The 22920-nt window shown below is 44.3% G+C and overlaps 1 long non-coding RNA gene across 1 annotated transcript in view; it reads left to right on the top strand.

Moving 5' to 3' along the window:
* The first annotated feature begins 1004 nt into the window (after positions 1-1004).
* LOC112487649 (uncharacterized) overlaps positions 1005-22920 on the top strand; it is a 29749-nt gene continuing 7833 nt past the window's right edge. Inside the window, exons 1-2 of the long non-coding RNA XR_003050954.1 lie at positions 1005-1491; positions 2180-2262. This is a non-coding gene — a long non-coding RNA (uncharacterized LOC112487649). The remainder of the gene's footprint in view (positions 1492-2179; positions 2263-22920) is intronic.

Below are 22920 nucleotides of genomic sequence, written 5' to 3'. Positions count from 1 at the left end.
GTGTGACAATCTCTAGAAGGTCATAAGGTCGCCGTTTTTGTTTTAGTTTTATTTTTCATTCCATTTATGATCAAACATGTATTGTATTGTGTATTCATGGCCAGAAGTACTTGTACTGTGAATCCCATAATCCACTGTCCAGGAACTAACTGGAAAATTTACAAATTTCTCAACTCCCAGAATGCATTTGTGAAGGCTACAACTTCGAGTCAGGGTTAAACCAAGCCACCGTGCGCAGTAATTACTGAAATCTATCAAGACTATAAGGCAAACTTAGTTTTTTTTTTTTGTATTAATTGCCCCCGCATTTTGATTGGTCACAATTAAAACAGGCGTGAATTTAGGAATGTTGATTTACTATGAAATAGTAATTGTGAAATAATCATGATTAATCGTGCCTAATTATACCTAAAATTGATGATGATTATTGAGATAAGATAAAAAAAAAATTAAAATGGTTTGAAAGCCAAAATTTAAGTGTAAAAAACATTAGTACAATTACTTTAAAATGTATCTCATCTGAATGTCTCAGTGATCACCCAGAGTGTATTGGTGTTCAGCAGTTAACTGTTTAGATTCACAGGAAAGTTCTGAGCAGAACTAGAACCTGAAGGGGCGGCTAAGCTACAAGAGGCTCGTTGAGTGTAGCAGTGAAGAAGAGCTTCTTTTGGACCAACACCTCATCTAACATGACTAGCCACGCTGCATACCGCTGCACTCTAGACGTGGCGTTCTCCTGCGCCCGATGTCCTACACTTTGTCACCGCGAACACGTTCAGCACTTAGCCTTCCACTTACTCCCAGTCCCACCGTTGTAAGTCACTTTGGATAAAAGCATGTGCCAAATGAATAAATGTAAATGCTGCACACACTGTCTCTCTCTCTCTCTCTCTAACACACACACACACACACACTCATACACCCACAGTGTAAGAAGAGTGGACCAGGGAATCAGAAGCAGAGATCAGGACACAGAAAAGCAAAGTGTCACGGGAGGAAAGAGAAATAGATGATACATGAGACCGGAGGATAAATGGAGCCCAGACCAGAGTAGTCAAAGGGCAGAGAGACCGATTACTACGTCACCAACGCCACCGCCCTCCCAACACCGTCTGACACCCTTCTGCCTCACCTCCCGTATCTGCCCCTCCCACTTTAACCCAGACACCCCCAACAGCTTCTTACAGGGCTATTTTTTGCCATGCTTCACTAAATAAGGCCGTGGAGCCTGGCTGTGCGGGCGGGCTGCTGGAAGGGCGCACGGCTCCGCGTCTTACCTTGGTATAAAAACCCTGGGATGGTGGGGGTTTCCTCTGATTCTGCTCAACCCTGCCTGTTGGTGCCCCTGCCCTGGGTTGGTTTTCCAGTTTTTCCAATGACGTTTTTGGTTGAAAGACAATGTGTATGACAGGCTGTTTTTGACAAGTTTTCCTGTAATCTTTGGAGAGGGGGAGTGGAATACGGTGGCAAATGACAAGAAGGACAAAAACAGTAAGAGATGTTCTGTCTTTGTTTCCCACGATCGTTCATTTATGTTGCTCAATTTTTTTTCTACCTCTTTACGTTGTACCATCCAAACTTTTTTTTCTTTTATTTTTCCTTATCAAACTCACTCCTCTTTCCCCTGACCTTTTTTCCTTATTCTTTCAAAATTCCACTTTTTCTCCCCTTGTCCTCACCCACCGTCTCTCCGCACTCACTTTCTACATTTCCCTCAGCCTCCACCACCTCCCTCCCTCCCTCCCTCCCTCCTTCCTGCGTCCCTCCTCCTGATTTGTCCTTCAGCTCTGTCAGCACTCACTATCTCACTCTATCTCCTTCTCTGGCAGCCTGATCAGCTGTCCTCCTTCTAACTTTACATGGTCTGGTCTGCTCTGGTGTGGTGTGAAAGGGACAGGCAGCTGCAATTGAGGGGCAACTAATGCAATTTTATTGCCCTCCCTTGTCATCACTTTAAATCGTCCTATTTGAATCAAAATCACAGCTTTGTGATACATTTTTCATTCTGTGTTTTTTTCTTTTTTTTCTTCTTTTTTTTTTAACTCCAATCCAGCACTGTAAGTCTTTTGACCCTCTCCATTTCTCTCCTCTCGCTTTACTCCTCCTACTGTCCTCTCCTTTTCCTCCTCCTCCTCTTACCCTCTTCTCTGCATCCTTAAACTCTCCATCGCTGATTCAGCTCCCGGGGAGGAGAGAGTCTGCCTGCACCGGCTGCTTCACTCTGCCTGGGCCACCATCCTTCAGCAGCCTGACGTGAATGTGGTGAGTAAAGTAAAAGTATGTTTGCTGTTTCCGTTTGATGAAACCTTTTATGATATTCAACGCCATCGCATGTGTTTTCAAACCTGTGTGCACATACTGTACGTGTATCCGTGAGCATTTGTTGAAGCCGCCTCTACACATAATACTGTGTATGCAGTTTTCATTATGATTAAATATCTTCCCATTGTTTAACACAAAATTCATTCTGAACATTCAATGTGACCTATGATGTAACAGAGACCCTTTTCAACGTGTTCTCACGAGGTTAAAAGGCCAAAGGTCGTCTCTGAGGTTTTCTCCTGCTCGGCTACTTCAACTCAGTTAAAGTTCATTTAGTTGTTAAAAAAAATAATAAATGTCAGGGAGAGTGTGTAACATCTTTCTCTCTGTGGCTGAAAAATGAGTTCATGTAGTGCAAGAACAGCAAGTTGTCAGATAACAGCTGAAGCCTCAGATTGTTGCCACCTTTCATAAGCGCCAGCTGAATTTATTAGGCGCCCGTAAACCATGCAGATCTATAGCTGTCCATAAATACTGACTTTTTATTTTCCGTCTGAAGGGAAAATTAAATCTGTTTTCCACCACATTTTAAAACGTCTATTTTCCTCGATTTAAAACGTGTTTACTCGCCTGCTTTCCAAACCAGTCAAACCAGTTTTTACCCCCGTCTTTGAGCCTTTTTTTTTTTTTTTTCATTTTACAGACTAGTTCGCCCTTTTGTCAAACATTTTTTAAAGGCAAAACCATGGTTGCCCACGGAAAATTGTTGTTTTGGTTTAAAAGAACGAAACCTGTCCTTGAGAATTAACGTTTTTTTTTTTTTCTTTTTACAGACTAGTTCGCCCTTTTGTCAAACATTTTTTAAAGGCAAAACCATGGTTGCCGACGGAAAATTGTTGTTTTGGTTTAAAAGAACGAAACCTGTCCTTGAGAATTAACGTTTGTTTTTTTTTCTTCAAAAGTTTGACTCTTGAATTTTTGTAATTTTTTTTTTTCAAGCATTTTATTTTTAGCTGACATTGTAAAGAAAAAAAAGAAAAAACGTTTCCATATGGCAGCGGGACCTGCTTCAGAAGAACATAACGTTGCACCATTGCAGTCCTGCGCACTGGACTATATTTGAATGCAGGACAGGTGAGCTTTATCGGGAGAAATGCTACATGAGCATGTTCTAATGTGCCCTGGTGTTAAGCTGAGCGTCCGTGTGGCCGTCCCACTGGGGGCCTCAGCTCTATCTATAGACAGGACACACATGTGTCGCTCTCCAGAGACGTGGAGAGGGCGAGGTTTGAAGTGGAAGCGAAGGTTCTAAAAGTGTCGTTGCATTTGCTGCCGTCCCTCTGTCTCCCCCCTTCCCCTCTCCCCTCACGTCCAGGCTAATTTTACCCAGTTAGCAGATACCAGGAAGATCAGTCGTGGTCAGCTGTCTGTTAAACATCCGGAGCCCTGACAGGCTTCACGCTGAGTTTGCTGGAGGTGGTGAGGTGTTGGGTGTCCAGGGCCCTGCCCTGCTGCACACTGTAGGAGACAGTCTGTAACGGTTGTAGCGGGTGAAGAAGACGTGCAGCTGTTTGAAGGGAGTCGGTCTGTCTTTCCCGCAGCCTGAGCAGCGAGTGTGAAACTTGGCTTTTTTTAAATAAAAAAAAAGATACTTTAACCGTAGCAGCCATTATCGCTGAGCGTTAACAGAAAGAGAAGTTGATTTCTAAGAGGACGTACAATGTTCTGTTTTCTGTTTTACACCTTATCACACAGATTACAGATATCATACCAGATTCCCATTCATATCGAGCAAAGCAGTGTGTTGAGGGTGCAAATTCCATATCTCGCTATCTGCCGCGGTTGTCTGGAGTTTTAATTCCTGCCTGGAACGTTGTGATAATGGCACACAGGGCCAGAATGAACGACTCAAGGCTTTGAAATGTGTCCTACACGCGGTGCTGGACTTGTGTGTGTCCGTGTTTAATGGCACGCGTGCAAAGCCACCCTCGTTTTACCAGCCCCTGCTGGTGATTTACAAAACATCAGTTCCATTGCTGCAAGAAAGAAAACATAGAGGAGAATTAAGAGAGAGAGAGAGAGGAAGAGAGAGAGAGGGGAAGACGAGTGTGATTTATGGAAGAGACTTTTAGTTTAATTACTGGGCGGGCAGGGCTGATGTGCGCAGCCCCCATGGCACTGGTTACAGTGGTGGAAACACACAAAGGGGGCGATGGGGGGGCTACGGGGATGACATTCACATCGGTGCAGCAGGTACAGCTGTTACACTCAAGCTTTGGAGTTTGCAATACCTGTGCAGCAGCTGCAGAAAACAAAGAGGAAAAAAAGAAAAAAAAAATCACCTGGAATATCTGTTTTCCACTTCACCGTGGGGCCAACGCTCCTAAAGGAAAACTGTATCCTTTACCCACCGAGGATAAATATATATAAACATAAATGTACTCTCATAAATAGTTAATCAGGGATTCTGCGTTGTCAGCGTTGTCTTTCATGGTTATTTGATTAGATTCAGTCGTCACTCTGTGTGAAAGGTCGAGCGCCAAACACGGGGGAAGACTTTCGGAAAACTGCAGTTAATTGGCCGTGTTTCCAGAGGCAGCGAATGTTGGGGGGCATGGAGCGTGAACAACCCACCTTTGCACTCCCACCCACCCAACCGTCCACCATTGTTAGGAGTCCAACTTTATGTCCTGCATTGGAATCGCACGCATGTTCAAAGAGCTGCACAAATACTGACAGAAAACCTCAGTCAGACCAGAGATGATCATAGAGCAACCTTGACCTTCAGCAGTCGGAGGTTAAACGTTAAGTGTTTTATTATTCCTGTCTATATATTTTAGGAAAAATCTCTGTTTCTCAAAATTAAAAAGTGTCTTTTTTTACACTTTTAAAGATGTTTTTTTTTTTTGCCTTATTCTTTTAAAAAGGCGTGTTGGTTTCCAACAGATGTTTGTTTATTAGGTTATAAACTATTAACGTAGAAAAGACAATCATCTACATACATATACATTTTCTGAAGTTTGTTTAAGTAAAATATATCAGTAGCAAGTTAAAATTTAGAAAGTACCTTTGGTTCCTTGGTAGAGTTCTAGAACCAGTACCGTCATTCAAATATGATCCGACACAGGTGGACGTGTAGAAGTACTCATTGTAAGATAATGTTGTGGCCTTCAGACAGAGGTTTCTCAACCTGTGGTGTCTAAACAGCGTTATCCTTGTCAGGAAGGAAACGTACTTGAAGCATATCACAGGTATGAGGTTCATCGACCTTCAAACATCGACCATCGAACTTTAAAGGTCTGATGTTCAAACTGCTGACTTTCTTCGCAATCAACTTTCATCGTCTTGCTACGTAATTCGCAATTTCTCCGTCGGCCAAGGACAGAGGTGACCCTCCCTTACTCCCCCCAGGGTGGTCCTTGTTTTCACCTGACCCATTATCTGACCTCCTGCAGTTTCTACAGTAATGTTGGTCTTCTCATAGGTGAACCGATTCTATACGTTGATTCTCCTGCTTGAGTCTCTGTCATTAAACTCCTGACCCCATTACAGACCCATATAAGCGCCTGTTAAGTAGCCATTAATACAGTCACACAAAATAATAAAACTTTATATCCCACTATCAGAATTAAAACTGTCCTGGTTGCCAGGTTTGGACAGTCACACTTTTATTTCCCCAGTGGAGGTATCTTAGCGTGGACGTTATTACCATGCCTGAATGGGGCCCTATATGCTGCTGCTGCTGCTGCTGCTGCTGCTGCTGCTGCCATAGGGTCTTTTCTTCCACCACCACCCTCCAGAGCCTTCATTAGATGCCTGACGTTAGCAATGGTTCAATTCATTAAAAGCACGACTCAGCCTTTGTGCATTTGCCTATAAATTGGTATCGATCTCCGCGAGAGGACAGGGAGGCAGGGGGTAGAAGAAGGAGGTGAGGGAGGATGATGGGAGACAGCAGGGGGAAGGCGGGGGAAGGTGGGGACAACGGTGTGGATCAGGGGACCAGGGAGGGTTGAGGGGCGGGGGTCTCAGATGAATGGAGGAAAACGGCCAATCGGACTCACCTGGACACACACACATGCGTGCATTTACAGTACATTCCTTTGGTCCAATTCAACCAGCAGCATCACTGGTCTCTGTGTGGTGGGGATTGATGGAGAGAGAGAGACACAGAGAGAGCAGGGAGAGAGTCAGAGCACGTGCTGTACAGAGGGGAGTCAGCAGCCAAGAAGAGACTACATATGGAAGCCCACAGGCTGAATGGGACAGTGTGTGTGTGTGTGTGTGTTAAGAACACAGAGAGGAATTGCAAAAAATAAATGAGAGGAAGGAGTGGAGAGGAGGAAAGAAGACAGGGAAATTACTGTCAGCGTTGGAAAGGACCAGTGGGACTCATGGGCTAAAAGTTTGCAGTGAGAGCAGGAGACAGAGAGACGAAGGGAAGCAAAGTGGAAGAGAGAGGATCAGAGTGAGGATGTTAAAGAGAGGGAGAACAAGAGTGAGGCTGAACAGAGAGGGAGAGAGAGAGAGGGGGGGAGGAAAGAGAGAGACTGCAGAGGCAGCACCTGGGACAGAGGACTAAAGAGAAGAGAGAACGAAGCACTTCTTCTGCCACGCTCTCCTCCTCTTTTTTTTTTCTTTTTTCTTCCCCATTCTCTTTGCTTTACTGCCTCTGTCTTTGGTGCATGAGCCTGACTGAAGGGGGGGGGGGGGGGGGGGGAGGAGTTAGAGGAGAGAAGAGCAAGGAAAGTGTGAGGACTGGAGAGAGGGAGGGAGAAGAGGGGGTAATCTGGAGGCAACATCTGCCCGTGTAGGTAAGTGCAACATCTCCCTTGTTTCCCTTCATCCCATGCAACCAGCCATCCCATAACCACCAACCACCAACCCCCGCGCACCTCCCCACCACGTCCACAGAGGAGTTTCTCCGCTCCTCTCCTCTCCTCTCCTCTCCACTCCACTCCACACCACCGCTGCAGCTGAACCTATAAAGCGTGACACTCAAGGTGAATGTGGTTTGACTCCTGTGTGCGTGTGTGCATGTAAAACTACTTCATAATCTACACTTTATACTGTATTAGGGTGGCAGGACAGACAGTTACGCTCCAGTATTCCACCCTGCTGTGTACTTAGTGTATATATAGATATTTATATATATTTTTTTAATTTCGATTACTTTAAAAAGTGTTAGTTGTTAGTGACAGAGTGCTGGTGTAAATGAGCTCTTTTCAAAAGTGGAGGCAAAATGTCGTATCAAGTGTAACAGGCCTTTAGTTTGCATGAAAATGTAAATGTGGAAACTTTATCATCCAATGAGAGCATCCTGAAGCTGCGGCCGTTCATTCAGTGTGTCTGTCTGTGTGTGTGTCTGTGTGTGTGTGTGTGTGTGTGTGTGGATCCTGATTCAACATTTCTTTTCCTCTTCATTGAATGTATTTTTTATTTTTTTTGGGGTGGGGGGGTGTAGAAAGAGGGAGGAGGTGAAGAAGGAGCGGGAGGTGGAGTTGAGGGGGCCTGATGCACCACCAAGGACAGTGGCCGACTTGGGGGACATACTTCTTTATATGCCCATATGAACAAGAGCAACTATGGAATGTAAAGAAGTATGTATCCCAGGTTGGGAAAGATTACAGCGGTGCAACTGAGCGAAAGTCAAACATTTAACAAATAATGAAAAAAAGAAGAAGAAGAAAAAACTGAACTGCAAACTAAATCTCAGCGGGGAAAGGATATTGTACGAGTGTTTCCGTTTTTATAGTTTCCTGCATGGTTTATTAATGCATGTTTGCAATGCGTGTGTTTGCACCTTCCCTGCCCTGGCGTGGTCCTCTGAGCCCAGTGAGCTTGATGCTGCTGCAGAGACGGACACTATAGAAAAGTATAGGTGCAGGCGCATGTCTTCATGCAGTCAGCAGTTTCCCCTCAGCCGCAATAGATTTTTGGGATATCGCTTTCACGCCGTTCTTTTCTGAGTTGATTTGCAAAAACACGGTTTTATAGTTTCGGCATTTTACCGAAAATTCTCTGCTCTTTTTGATTTGTCTTTTTTTTTTGCACTCTTTCACCACCTTTAACCAGGCCTACGGAGTGTGAATTTGACAACAACACACACACACACACACACAACCACAGACAGCCTGACAGACAGCAGTTTCCAGTAAATGGCGCAGTGATTAAATGCCGGCTAATGGATAGCATGGTCCGAGAGGATGGTCAGGAGAAGGAAGAAGCAGAGACGGAACTCTCTGAACGGATGAGTCGACTCAGACGCCTGGCTGCGGTCAGACTGTCTGGATCTGGAGACGACTCGCTTGCCTGGGCTTAGCAGGAAGTTGACATGCCAAGTTGGTCCAGAAATGTTCGGTCGAAGGTTGACGTTAGTGTCGTCACGGTTTGGAACAGGGTTCTGACCTGCGCTGTTTGGATGAACGTCAGGGATCTGGGATTTGTCACTGATTTAGGATGAAGTTGAACACAGTGACATCATTACCCTGAAGATCTCCGTCTTGGCCTGGGCGGTACGAGGCGGTTGCAGCCTCTGTTACCCAGACTGCTGTATTTCACATTTATTCTTGTTCTCAGATCAGAAGTGTCTGCATACATTGGAGCAGTGACTAATCCAGGTGTGCTTTGGGAGCCGGTATAAGAACCCACGCTTGTTTTTTCTCATGTATGCATTTTGCCCTACTTTGTATATAAATACTGTATGTGACCTAGTTAGGGTTTACCTGTCCCTGTTTGGGTGTATTTGGGCCACTTTCAGTGTAATGACGCTCCTTTTAAAGGTGTACGTCGAATGTGTGGGGAAGAGACAGCGACCTTTGTCGGGAGTAGAACTCCTGCCGATCTTCAGTTTATTAGGACAAAACAAAAAAAAGAGAAAATGTTAAGCTCTCTTTGTGGCAAGCAAAAGTGCTCGTCAGTACAGTTGTACACACACACGGTCAGGTTGTTCTGAATCTCGGTCTGATCCAGGAGCAGCCTCAGACGAGGAGGCCGCGGAGATAAAAACCTGCTCCAAAAAAGTGCACAAAATCCACTCCACCAGTGGGACGTCTTCTACTTTACACTTACCTCCAAACATAGTGTGTGTCTGCAAGAAGAAGCACGTGTGTGTGTGTGTGTGTGTATTTATTTATTGCATTGATTTGTAGAAGGAAATGTCTTTGTGCTGTGGAGACGGAAGGGCACGGGTGTAGAAGTCGAAGAGAGAGCGAGCGGTGTAGAGTGTATGCGCACAAGTCCTTTAATACGTATGCATAGGTGTGTGTCCTCGGTGGGTGGGGTCTGCGATGGTATTGTTCTGTCACTTGCCTGTGTCAGCAGGTGGAAGCTCTCATCAGGACATTAAATATGCAACAATGCTGACTGCGGCACCGTGCTGAGGCAGCCGTAGTCGGACGGCGGAGGATGGGTGGAGTCGGTGAGATTAGGGGTAGGAGTGGGTGCTGTGAGTGGAGCGGTCGGCTTTAATTGTCTGCTCTGTGACCCTCCTGCTTGATCTCAGGGCTTCCCCCATGTCGGTTTTTTTAACCTGCTCTTTGCTGACTGCTGGGGCTGAGTGACTGACTGACTGACTGACTGACTGACTGCTTGACTGATTTTACCCCCTCCAACCTACCTGGTCTGCACAAGGGCAAAGTCAAAGCTGGTAATCCACAGGCCCAGTGAGGGATTAAGGGTGGTTACACACAGATCACTCATGTGGAACATTGACTGTAACCACCAAAAAAAAAATGTATTTCTTACTGCAGAACTGTGCAGTCGTCCTCTCCTACGTGCTGCATCAGTGTGGCCTCTCTGTACTGATAAACTACAATAATCAGCAGTCCACCTTTTTTTTAAAAAGTGAATTTTTGTTGACGTGTACACACATACTGACACACCCGCTGCTTTGAGAACACAGATTTAAAAGATAATAATAATTATAATAAATTTGAGATAATAATCATCAAAGTCAAAGAAAAAAAAATCAGAAAAAATTACTTTTGAGGCTAAAAAAAAAAATATATATATATATATAAATATTCGGAAAAATCACACTGCTGTAATCTGTGAGCACCGAGTAAAAAGAACGACCGGTGTCCTTGGCTGTCCACTCCTCACCCCGTGGCTCTTATCAATGTACATTAAAAGAGAATAGGAAATGATTTTGACCTGTAGGGCAGTGATTCCCGTGTGTGTCGTGAGATCACACGGTGTAACATGGGAAATTTCTCTTAATTGGTCCAAAAACTATTATTTATTTACTGCACATCATTTGTCTTCATTCTTCTATGCGACAGTGACAGGCAGGGCAATGTCATGTACGTAAATACTCCTTTTTTGGTGTTTTTGTCTTTCTTCAATTCCTGCGAGCGTATCGGCGTTGTGTTTGACTAAACGGGCTCAGGTTTTCAGTGAGAGTACGACAATCCTAGAAGTTCGTTGCGTATCATTACGCAGACTTTCGGTTCGGTGGTGCACCATGGGATCTTTCTGATGTAAAGTGCGTGCCGTGGCTCGACGAAAGGTTGGGAATCACTGCTTTTAGGGGCTTTTCCAGATGAGTCGATCTGAACTGCCTCAGTGCGGCGTTCCTGCCATCTGCCCTCCTCATTTATCGGAGGCATTTTTAACATCTGTTTGAAAAGACGTCAGGGATTTTCAAGATCAAACAAAGGGCTTGTTTTTATGATGTAGAACCTGTAGAAAAAACACACACACATCCGCATTTAACCTGCTTTACACACTGTAGTTAAGGCCATTATAGAGGGTTTACCTGAACATTCACAGATGAAGTCAAATATTCATACAGTGGGCGGCTCCACTTCCAGAACATTTGTGTTAAACGTCCTTTCTTGGTATCTGTCACATTTCCACACAGGGATATTTGTTATGACACATGGGCTCTATGTCTTTATTATCTTCTTGCTACGGCTGCATCTTTAGTGACATTAACCAAACAGGAAGCACTGGGGGCGTGGAAGTCGTCTGCCGCCTCCTTAGAGCAAATAAAGGAAAGAAAACGAACCAAAACGACAGTGAATACGTCTTCTCTCCCCCGTCCTCTCCTGTGATCACTGCAGTTCTTTATTGCACCCATATCAATAATTCATCACATGTTTGTCTCATTAACAGTAATTAATGATTTTGTTCACACTGCTCTGTTCAAACAGGCTGATGGAGGTAAACACATGTGGACTGTGCACATAAACAACTCACGGCTCGGTATTAAAAAATGCCATTTGATGTCGAGCGCAGTGTACAGCGGTGTGTGAGGCTGTCGTACAGTACAGATAAGCAGAACTGCAGGGAACTTTAAAGAAGCGGCGCGGAGAACTTTAAGTAGGAAGAATAACTTTGTATTAAAGATAAAGAAAAAGTCGTTTGACATGGAGGGAAGGGATTTTCTAACAGAGGTTTTTGCTTCATCCTCTTACGAAGCCAACCATTGGTGCGGCAGTTTACTTTTTTAAGAATAATTTCCTATTAATGATTTAATCCTGTTAAGTGTGCTTTTAGGAGGACATTTTAAGTTTAATTTCAAATCTTATGTTAGATTTTAAAATTGACTTGACTAAAACTGACTTCAGGACAGTCCTAAAAGAAAGATTAAACCATATTTACATTATGATTTTAAAATGAAGGGTTAGTCCTGGCATGGTCTGAAATGTACAGTTTTGACTTGTAACTTACAAATAACATAAATCATTTTGTGTACTAATGATATGGCTTTCTGTAAAAAAAAGGAACAATCAAATGAGATTTTAACAGCATAATATCCATTTCCTCTTCAACACTGACAATTCTATATGGAAATCCTCAGTTTATAGTCGAGGATCGCTGTATTTTTGTTCCTTCATATTTATAGTAACTGTGCATCAGGACTAATCTGCAAAGTGAAACAGAGGTGAGGAATATTAGAGGAGACACAATGTGAGTGTGGGTGTTGTGTAGTCTCGCCCTAACACAAGGACGCACACACACAGTCTACTATACATGTGTCCATGTTTACAGTGTGTCTCTAAAGTAAATCTCAGGGGCGGGGGGATATGGATGGGACGCCCTGAAGTCATTCTTCAAACAATAGGCAAATACCTTTAAACACCCCCACCCACACATCCACACACACACACACACACACACACAGAGATTGCATCATTTTGCCCGTACAGTGTAAATTAAATGCGTACATAAATAAACATATTAAATATAGAGTCACATCAGTGGAGCTGCTGCAAAAGCAAAGACAAATGCAATATGTAGCAGTGACGCCAGCATTTCTAGCCAGCGTATTGATTTGTCCTGCTGGTTATGTTCTATTTTCTAATATGTACACATTACATGGATATAATGTATCTGCCCTGAGAGCGGCGGATCACTGACGGCAGGAGCCAGGAGCCTTTTTATTTGTGGCACCAGCCACCAGCTGCTGAGAGCCAGAGTAAACGTGTAATTTCACAGTTTACATGAGCAAACTGCTCAAGCACACAGTTATTACAGAAGTCGACACAAAGCTGATTAGAGATGGAACACGTGGCGTAGCCGCCGACGTGTCGTCCGAACCGCCGCGTACAGACGACACGGGAGCGAGGACAGAAGAAGAGAGGAACGAACTGTGACAAATGGAAAGAAGGGCGGGAAAACGAGCATAAGAAACAGCCAAAGACACGTAAAGAATCTCTCATAATTACAAGTCTTAAAAATCAATCAGTAAATTGGCGCAGCATCTTAATGTGAGAATGATGCTACATCATTACCAGGAGGGGGAAACGGAGAGTCAATTAGGGAAACACACGGTGCGATCAGGAACCAAATCACTATTTATCATTCAGAGATTAAGTCACTTTTTCTGTGAATGGGTCCGAGCTGAATCATTACACTCCGGGACACACACACACACACACCTATCCACACAAACACACGGCCTCCGAAAAGCCGATCAGTCCCTGTGCCGGGACAGGGATCAATGTTGAGGTAATTTGTTTCAATCAATTAAACAGACATCTGCTTGAATTAGACTCCGATAGACTGCACCAGCCCCAACCCCCTTCCTCTCCGCCGCTGTTCACTTGTGTGCGCACGTCTGCATGTGCACGTGTGGCTGAGGACATACACCAAAGCCACAATCTAGTGGCTGGAGCCGCAGCAGCAGCAGCTCACGTCCCGGCCCTGTGTAATTGATTATAACAGTTGTAGGACATGAACTGAACTAGTGAATTATTGCAACACTTTGTGCTTCAATTTCTCTCTTTTCCCACCAATTATGTTGTAATGCAGCGAATGTACTGGATTAAACAGAGCAGAGCAGAAGAGACAGCTCAACTTGTGATGAATTAAATATAATGACAGAGCGCTCCATGGGCAGGTCTTAGAGAAAAAATGGACCTTAAGACAAATTTATATTGGTGCAAATATGGGTCAGATTTTGAAGTACGTTCAATATCTGGCCCATATACATAAATACGTTCCTATCTGGCTTTGGGACAAATAGGAATATTTCATGTGGATTTACACCACGTTGGTGTTTTGGACGACGTATAGCCAATAAACACGGCCAGGTTTGGACGAATCAGAGCCATTGACTCTTTTGGCTGACATGGTGGGGATGTGATTCAGCCTGTGGCCTAGATTTTGCAGACAGGAGCAAATCAACCCACCACTGAACACCCTGCCATCATACACACCAGGTGTTCTATGTACCTGATGTGGGTCATATTTAGTAATGGTAATAATAACAATCATAATAACAACAATTTGGGCTTTGTTGATGCCACACTGGGGACACAGCAGATCTGCTTCAACAGGAGGCACCGGGTATGTGGTTTCCTCTGGGACTGGAACCCAGGACCTTCTGCGCGTAAGGCAGATGTAATAACCGCTATGGAACCACCAAAGTTGAAGTCCCCTAATTGTTCGACGATGGGGAAGTACACAGTGTGAGAACTCAAAGATTACCACAAAGGAGGTGCCATTAAATATGTGGTTCCTCTGGGGCTAGAACCCAGGACCTTCTGCGTGTACAGCAGTCTGAACGTGGTCCCTGGGTGGACTCAAACCAGCAGTCACCTGGTTTACTGACAAACTCACTAACTGATTGTTCCGCAGGGACAGTTTATAAAAGGCATTTAGGCCTTTTCTCTTACGCTCACATGGAATTAAAGCAGCTCATATTTAGGGCCGCAAAGTAAAAAAAAAAGTAAGAAATAGAAAGAAGGTAGAAAAAAAAAGCCCCATCACATATGGATTGAGTATTGCCACAGGCGGCTGTAGTGCTTGTTTATTGTTTTATGGTGCAGGGGTAGCAGTGGGGTGTAAAAGACAGTTGTATTAGCCCGGCTCTAATTTAATGGCTCCCACTAGGTTTCTGTGTACATCAAGTGATGTTGCTGACACCGGCGCTTGTCTCTCGCCGTACGATATGAGGGGAGAGGCTGCGCTCTCCGTCCAAATGAACACGCAGGATAATTGTTATGCACTGATGCTGTGAAGCAGAGGGAAGTAATTAAAAGAACAAGGGCAGTGCAACGGTGTCAGTCTGCAGGTCTGGTACTCACAGCAAGGGTCTTTCTCACACTCCTGAATACACACACACACACACACACACGTAATTATACACTTTTACATGCAGTTTCTTTTTACAATGACACCCTCATAATTACCATTGCCAGGATTTTTACAGTCGTCCTAATATTGTAATTACACCCCGTCAGTATTTATAAGGTCATAACATTAGCGGTTTTACGACGCAGTAATTGTCAGTTGACCACAAAAAAAAAAAAAATGAAAATAAAAGGCCTCCTCCTCTAATTGTTGCTTGTGATGACTCCACATATTGTGCACCTCCAACCCACTCACCCTCTCTCCCCTTCCCAGCCTTCCCCCGCTTCCCTTCATTCTTCCATCTCTTTCTCCCGTCTTCTATAGAAACAAACCCAATCTGCCCCACTGCTTTTCATAATGTCGCCTCCTCGGAGCACACGCACCCACCTCCTGCAGTGTTTAAAAAAAATATATTGCCTGGAGAGGCACCTCAGCAAAAAATATAAAAGAAAGGATTCAGGGGAGTATCTCATAAGCAGTTATAACCTCTACTCTAATGCAGTCCTGGCTGCGCGCTTTCTCACATTCTACTGGTGATAAGAAGTGGTGACTTGTGGAGAGGATGATTTAATCCTGATATTTATCAAGTTTTATGAGATAAAAAACTAAAAACTACAGTATTGAAGCTTGGGTCCTCTAGGACATTGTTTCCCAAAAGACTGGATCGCGACCCTCAGGTGGGTCGCAAGAGATTTGTTTTTTTTTGCCAGGAGTTTACGAATCATGTCTATTGACTTGGGTCGCAAAGGTTTGTGATTTTTATAATATGGGTCCCCAGAAAAAAAGTATATATAGTATATACATATATATATTTCATGGAGCATTAAATTCTCTAATTTTCTGCTATTTGACCAGATAAACATTATAGCTTCAAATGTGAAACATTTTTTCCTGACTCCAAGACATTCCCCGATTTGTGCTTCGACCTTGAACCCCAAGTGCCGACCTTCACACTTCCGCATCCCCTGGTTTTCTGCCAGTTCAAAATTTTTTTCCGTCTTCAACCTCCTCAAAAGTCCAAAGACATGCAGACTGAGATTAAGTTAATCCCTGTGATAGGCTGCTGATCTACCCTCCCTGTACTCGCCTCTGGCCCAGTGTTCGCTGGGACTGGATCCAAGTTCTTCCTCCAGAAAAACAAAGTGTAAATGGAGCTAAGAGCAAAAGGAGGGCCAACAACAAAACAAAGAAGACGTTTCAATTTCTCACCTCCAACTTTACCCTCAGGGAGAAGAAAAACAATAAAAAAGGTCAACCCTTAGTCAATTCCTTAACCTTGGCATAGAACAAGACCAAATGTTTTAGGAAGTTCAAATATAGTGGTTAAAAAAACAAGACATTGCCAAAGTGGGTTCTCTGATTCTCTCTTCCACATAACGTTTAACTTATCCAAGTTTATGTTAGCTCCATTACTGTGTCAACCTGCTGTCATTACTCCGCACAGAAATTGTCCGGCTCTTTTATATGCAGACGATATCTGGTGACAGGTTCCTCTCCCACATCTCTCTTAATAGAAAATTAAAAAAGGAATTGTTCAGTCAGTGTTCATTTTGTCCAGATCAAAGGCCAAATTTTAACACATACTTGACATCAAAGAATTAATTAAAATTAGGAATAAAATCTTTAAGAAGTCCTTTATTTCTTAATGGAAACAAGCCAATTCTCATAAATTCAGGGCTGGGTCATTTGAATTCAAACAAACAAGTCAAATCTATCCCGATCCAGGTTTAAGACCAAGGTTCCTGTAACTAAAAGACTACAGTGATGAGAAGAGTCTCATTATATTGATGAAAATATCAGTAACGGTAATAAATCATTCCATGTAAATGGAAGCTGAATATTTGAATGGGTCAAAGCAGCAAGAAGTGAGACGCAAACCTGAGCAGTTTGATTTTAAACGGAGCATACAGCAGAGGAAGTTTTGTTACGGACACAATTATGTCCTGTTTCCCATCGACTGTGCCATCCATCAAAACAGAATCATTAACTGTATGATCACTTCAAAATAACTCCTGCGACCTCATCGATACAGTCCTGTCCCAGAGTCAGTTTACCCAGGGACCGTTGGGGAGAGCAGCCAATCATGATCCCCACTGATGATCAGTAAATGTAGGAGAGAGGGAAGAACGTAGAGCAGGTGAAGACATGAAGGGAGAGTGGTGCAGCGGTGGAGAAAAGTCGAGCAGCGGTTGACTAACGCGCCTACTGGCCTCTCTGCTGGTATTCCCCTTCAGGCGACCAGCAGAGGGAGGTTACGGGTGTAGAGTAGTCAAGTTCTGAGTGTCAGTGAGTCAGCAGGCCATGGTGCTGAAGGCAGGGAGCCAGCAGGTAGAAGAGGGGAGGCAGCAAAAGTGAGTGAGACATTTGCGCAGCCTGCCACGAGGCTTTGAAAAAAGCCGGTCGGTCAGAGAGAGTCTGTCAGTCAAGGAGCGCAGCACAAAGTCAGGTCACCACCCTCTTTCAACCTCCTCTGTTAGCGCAGGTATAGAGCGTGGTATTATCTTATGAGGGTGGGGGTGGGGGGGGTGCAGACGGACAGAAGGGAGGTAGTTAACATTCCCCCGTCATCACCTCCACCGCTCGGGAAAAAAGATGAGATAGAGAAGTAGCAAAGGACGAAGGAGTGAAAGGCAGCGGTGTCACGGCAGCGAACATCGGGAAAAAAAAAAGGGGGGTAACATCTAACAAGATTTGGCAGGGAACAAAAGATCATTAGACAAAGTAAAAGAGAAGCAGGAAGGGAGAGTTCGGAATCATAATGAACATGAATTAAATGGAGGAAAAAGGAGAAAAGAGAGGGAGAAGGCCAGAGAGAGAGAGAGAAAGTAAATCTCCCACAGCCATAAAGAGTTATGCGTTGTGATCTGTTCCACCGATCGTTGTGTGCTTTGAGATAATTGCTTCCATTTTGTTGCACAGAGACTATTACAGTATATGATAGCCGGATTACCATCTGTAACACAGGGCTTTACACAGCCGCAGTAGTGCTGTATCAGCAGCAGGGCTACTGTAGAAACTATAGGTTTAAGTGAGCCGCATGAGTGACTTGTGTATTGGCCTCAGGTTATTGTCGTAGTTATGGTCTTCCCGTTTTTTTTGTCTTAGAATTCAGCACAGTGAAGTGAAAAGGGTTTTTTACCCTGTCACATCCAGCCACATCAGCACATAGCCACGATTGAATCAAGTCTCCCTTTCACTCCAGAGAAGTAGCGGCGGCGGAGGCTAGTAGCTCTCCAGAGTCTGGATGGTAATTGTGTAGTTTGAAGTTAAAGCTTTTTTTTATTTTTATGTTTTATAAAGAAGAGAGGTGTTTATTCTCTCACCCCTGAAGAGAGTGGATTCTTGTTTTAACCAAGCCAGTTGTTGTTGTCACCCGTTCACGTCTCTGCACGCTAATAAACAACACGCTAATTGTTGTTCGCTGAAGGTAGGGCTAGGGTTAAAGCATTGGTCCAGCTTTTAATTGGTGGCTTACCTGGATTGTTTTGCTTCAGACAATGTGTGTGTGTGATTGTTTCTTTGGTCGCAGCGGTTCATAACTACCGTGGTTTTTCAGTTGAGGTGTTTTTATGTGCCGCTCTGTGGCATCGTTAGCTATCGTCTCGCTGTAGAAACGTCTCTCTCACTGTGGTGAAATGCCATTCACAGTATTCTAACATTACAATTACAATTGTATATATTGTTTTTTCTGGAACTTTTGTTTAGCTTTTTGCACCAAAGAGCTTTATAACATACAAAGAATTTATTCTTGTAAAAGGTTAGCGTTAGCATCGGCACGTGAATGGTTAGTTACATCTACATGCCAATGGTTTGTTATAACTGAACTAATAGCTTTTTATGTTATATATTTTGTGGGAGGGTCAGGTGTTTGAGGTTTGAGTCTGGATTTGTGTAATCCAGACTTCTGGATTTCTGTAATCCAGATTTATGGTTATGGTTGGTCTAAAATCTAAATTCCACAACTGATTTTTCTTCAGAAACTATTTTAGCAAAAAAAGAAATCAGGAGCTGAAGTGTACTGTTGGTTGTAGATAACTTCTAGTTTTTTGGGTTTTTTTAGCTCTTTGATACTTCAATTGGAGACACTGGTTGTAGGCTTATAAATATTTTTATCATTTTGTCCGTTATTCTATCTACACAGTCAATGTACCACCATTCAGAGACCAGATTCTATTGTAAATTGCAATTTCTTTCTAATGTGTCGGAGAGTTTAGTGTGTAAATGATGGATGTATTGACACGTTGAAAAACTAAAAAACATTTCTATTGGATTGGTCTCATATGTCCACAATATAACAGTGACTGGTGGCCTAGAGATTTTTCTCCCTACATTTAAGGCAGTAAGCCAAACACTGCAGCCAAACATTAGCTGGGGAAAGCTAAACTTTGAGCTCTATGCAAGGCTCTCAGTCGAACTGTCCTGACCCACACACGTCTCATCTACGTCTGTTCTTCATCTGCTGCGTCCACTCCAGGTCGTCGCCGTCGATCCGATTGTGCCAAGTTTAAAACAGAGTTGTAACAAAGCCTCTCACCTTCAGAGAGCTGTGCACTCCACCTAATCTTTTACACACACATTAGAAACGTGTCAGCCGGGGCTATCTTTATGCCTGAACTCCTTTCTGACTCAAACCACTCTAGACTTTTTTTTTCCCTTTCCAGGACAGAGCGTATATCAAGCCTGCCTTTGTGGCCCTGGTGCAGCATGTAATGAATGCATAGCTTAAAAACTGCATTAAAGAAGGGGATGGAGGAGGGTGGGGGGAGAAGATGGTGTAGGTGGAGGTGAGGGTGAGGAGGGAGCATGGCCTGAATGACAATCAGCCTGCGTAGGTATAAAGAAAGAGGAAGAAAGGTGATGACAGAGGGCGGTTGTGCTGCGGTTTTGGCAGCAACCTCTGGAATCTGCAGATGGAATTCAGACTTCACTGCTTTAAAGAGCATTTAAAGGGTTCCCTTTTTTTTTTTTTTAAAGAACAGGACACGTACATATTAACTCGTTTCATTTAACTTTTGAGGTGCCCTTCATTTTCTTAATCTGATCTCCCTTCGCTTGAGCTTTTCCCATCATCCCCTTCTGTACGAGCCGTCTCCGTTTATCTCCCTTTGTTCTACTTTGCTGGGAAGTTCATTGACGGCCTCCGTATATGGAGGACTTAGACGGCTGGCATCTTTTATATCCGTATGTGAGTTTATGAGCAGATAATTAGAGCTATACCAGTTGTCCTCCGAATCTTAAGCACGCCTTCCATTTCATTTTGGGCGAAGCGGCGCCTCAGCACTTTCTAACGCATAAAAATCCCAGGCAGCACTGCTGGCTCAGACGGCCTTTTCCTGTGCGTGTTGGCGATGATTTACTTTTTATTTTAATCTCATTACAGCTATTGATGGTGTGCTACTGCACCGGGGGCAGGTCCGAGGGGCAGTTAAGGCCTGTCCAACAACACGGGCACATGTACGGCGAGGCGGTTAGATCACAGCACAATTTTCCGTCTCTCACACACGCAGAGGATATACGTTGTATTTGGTGAAATGACTCAATAAAGCGTCTCATTAAGGACACTTACAGCGTAGCCTTATTACTTTAATATGCAGTATTAAGAAAATGGGAGAAAAGACAAAGTCAACCAAGTAAGGTTACAGTCCTTACACGCTGCGCTGGTTTCCTGAGGAATGTGGGAAGGAGAGGAGGAGTGTGGGAGAGAAGGGGATATAATTAAATATATCATCTAAATAGGTATTGATCGCCTTAAGGGTGTTGCCGCTAGATTAAAAGGTTAAAGAATAAAACCGCTCGGAGGATTAAATCATTGTGAGGTAAAATCAAGAGCTGCGGGAGATAAACGCTGCAATAATCGCAACATATGAGCGCCGCAGACGCGTGGATTGGCTACTAATGATATCCTATAGAGACATTAAGGTTCCTGTCGGAAGACATTTAACAACTGGGAGCCAAACTGGTCACAGCGGCGTCAACAAATCCACCCGTAGGGTTAGGCAGGAGTGGGTTAAAAACATTAGTACAAGGTCAAACTGCCGTCATTGTCCGTCAAAGTTGCCTTGTATTTAAAAAACTACAAACGTGGCTTCAGAGATAGCATCGCTTCCCGCCACAGTGACCCTGACAGGCCTGCCGTCTGATAAAGAGGCAGATGACGGCTGTACAGTAGCCGCTCTACGGCACCTGAGCTCTGCACCCGTCCCATCATCCCCTTCTGTACGAGCCGTCTCCGTTTATCTCCCTTTGTTCTACTTTGCTGGGAAGTTCATTGATGGCCTCCGTATATGGAGGACTTAGACGGCTGGCATCTTTTATATCCGTATGTGAGTTTATGAGCAGATAATTAGAGCTATACCAGTTGTCCTCCGAATCTTAAGCACGCCTTCCATTTCATTTTGGGCGAAGCGGCGCCTCAGCACTTTCTAACGCATAAAAATCCCAGGCAGCACTGCTGGCTCAGACGGCCTTTTCCTGTGCGTGTTGGCGATGATTTACTTTTTATTTTAATCTCATTACAGCTATTGATGGTGTGCTACTGCACCGGGGGCAGGTCCGAGGGGCAGTTAAGGCCTGTCCAACAACACGGGCACATGTACGGCGAGGCGGTTAGATCACAGCACAATTTTCCGTCTCTCACACACGCAGAGGATATACGTTGTATTTGGTGAAATGACTCAATAAAGCGTCTCATTAAGGACACTTACAGCGTAGCCTTATTACTTTAATATGCAGTATTAAGAAAATGGGAGAAAAGACAAAGTCAACCAAGTAAGGTTACAGTCCTTACACGCTGCGCTGGTTTCCTGAGGAATGTGGGAAGGAGAGGAGGAGTGTGGGAGAGAAGGGGATATAATTAAATATATCATCTAAATAGGTATTGATCGCCTTAAGGGTGTTGCCGCTAGATTAAAAGGTTAAAGAATAAAACCGCTCGGAGGATTAAATCATTGTGAGGTAAAATCAAGAGCTGCGGGAGATAAACGCTGCAATAATCGCAACATATGAGCGCCGCAGACGCGTGGATTGGCTACTAATGATATCCTATAGAGACATTAAGGTTCCTGTCGGAAGACATTTAACAACTGGGAGCCAAACTGGTCACAGCGGCGTCAACAAATCCACCCGTAGGGTTAGGCAGGAGTGGGTTAAAAACATTAGTACAAGGTCAAACTGCCGTCATTGTCCGTCAAAGTTGCCTTGTATTTAAAAAACTACAAACGTGGCTTCAGAGATAGCATCGCTTCCCGCCACAGTGACCCTGACAGGCCTGCCGTCTGATAAAGAGGCAGATGACGGCTGTACAGTAGCCGCTCTACGGCACCTGAGCTCTGCACCCGCACAAGGTCAAGAAGTGTTTTTTTTTTGTTTGTTTGTTTTTCAAAATGTAACAGACGATGTTTTATCTACAGAGGGGAGAGGAGAAAGGGGTCTTGATACACCTCCTGTCTCCCTCTGATCAACCAATCAGGCACAGGTGTAGCGCTGAGTCAGCCGATGGACGCTGCTCACGTATGTATGCAGGAGATGCCGGGGGGGGAGGAGGGGAGTCATCGTCAGTCGGTGTCTGCAGTGGACTGCAGCAGCGGCAGCACTGCTAACCTTCGTGACGAGGTCCTCATTAGGTGTAGAGTCCCCAGTCCTGAAGTCACAGACGTGCAGCCCACGTGTACCCTCAGCCCCACAGTCTGTGGGTAATTGCCAGGAATACGGCCGGTCTGCCACAGAAGATAAAGTTTACAGCGCAGCCACAGGTCAACTGGTTTCATTACAGCAGTGGGCCTTGCATTAAGCTAATTACCAAACGTCTTCGGCGGACGTGCGTGCAGGAGAGGCCGCGTGCAGGCAGCATTTGTCTGAATCTGCTTCATTCCGGAGCCGCCTTACAGATGATGATTGCCGTCTGAAGTGGACTTTAATGGCTAGTTTGTCACCGCTGCTGTCAGAAGGGAGTCGTGCCCCCCCACCCCCGGGGGGAACAGGGTGCAGAATGTTAGCGTGACAGGAAGTGGTAATCTCTGGGATCCACTTGAGCTGAGAGACACAAACAGTGTGGTTTAGTCACTGAGTGAAGGGAGC

This window comes from Cynoglossus semilaevis, chromosome 10 (genome assembly GCF_000523025.1).
Source record: "Cynoglossus semilaevis isolate Cse_v1.0 chromosome 10, Cse_v1.0, whole genome shotgun sequence".
NCBI classification, from domain to species: domain Eukaryota; kingdom Metazoa; phylum Chordata; class Actinopteri; order Pleuronectiformes; family Cynoglossidae; genus Cynoglossus; species Cynoglossus semilaevis.
Note: the sequence above shows the minus strand (reverse complement) of the source record. Positions and strands in the feature narration are given on the sequence as shown.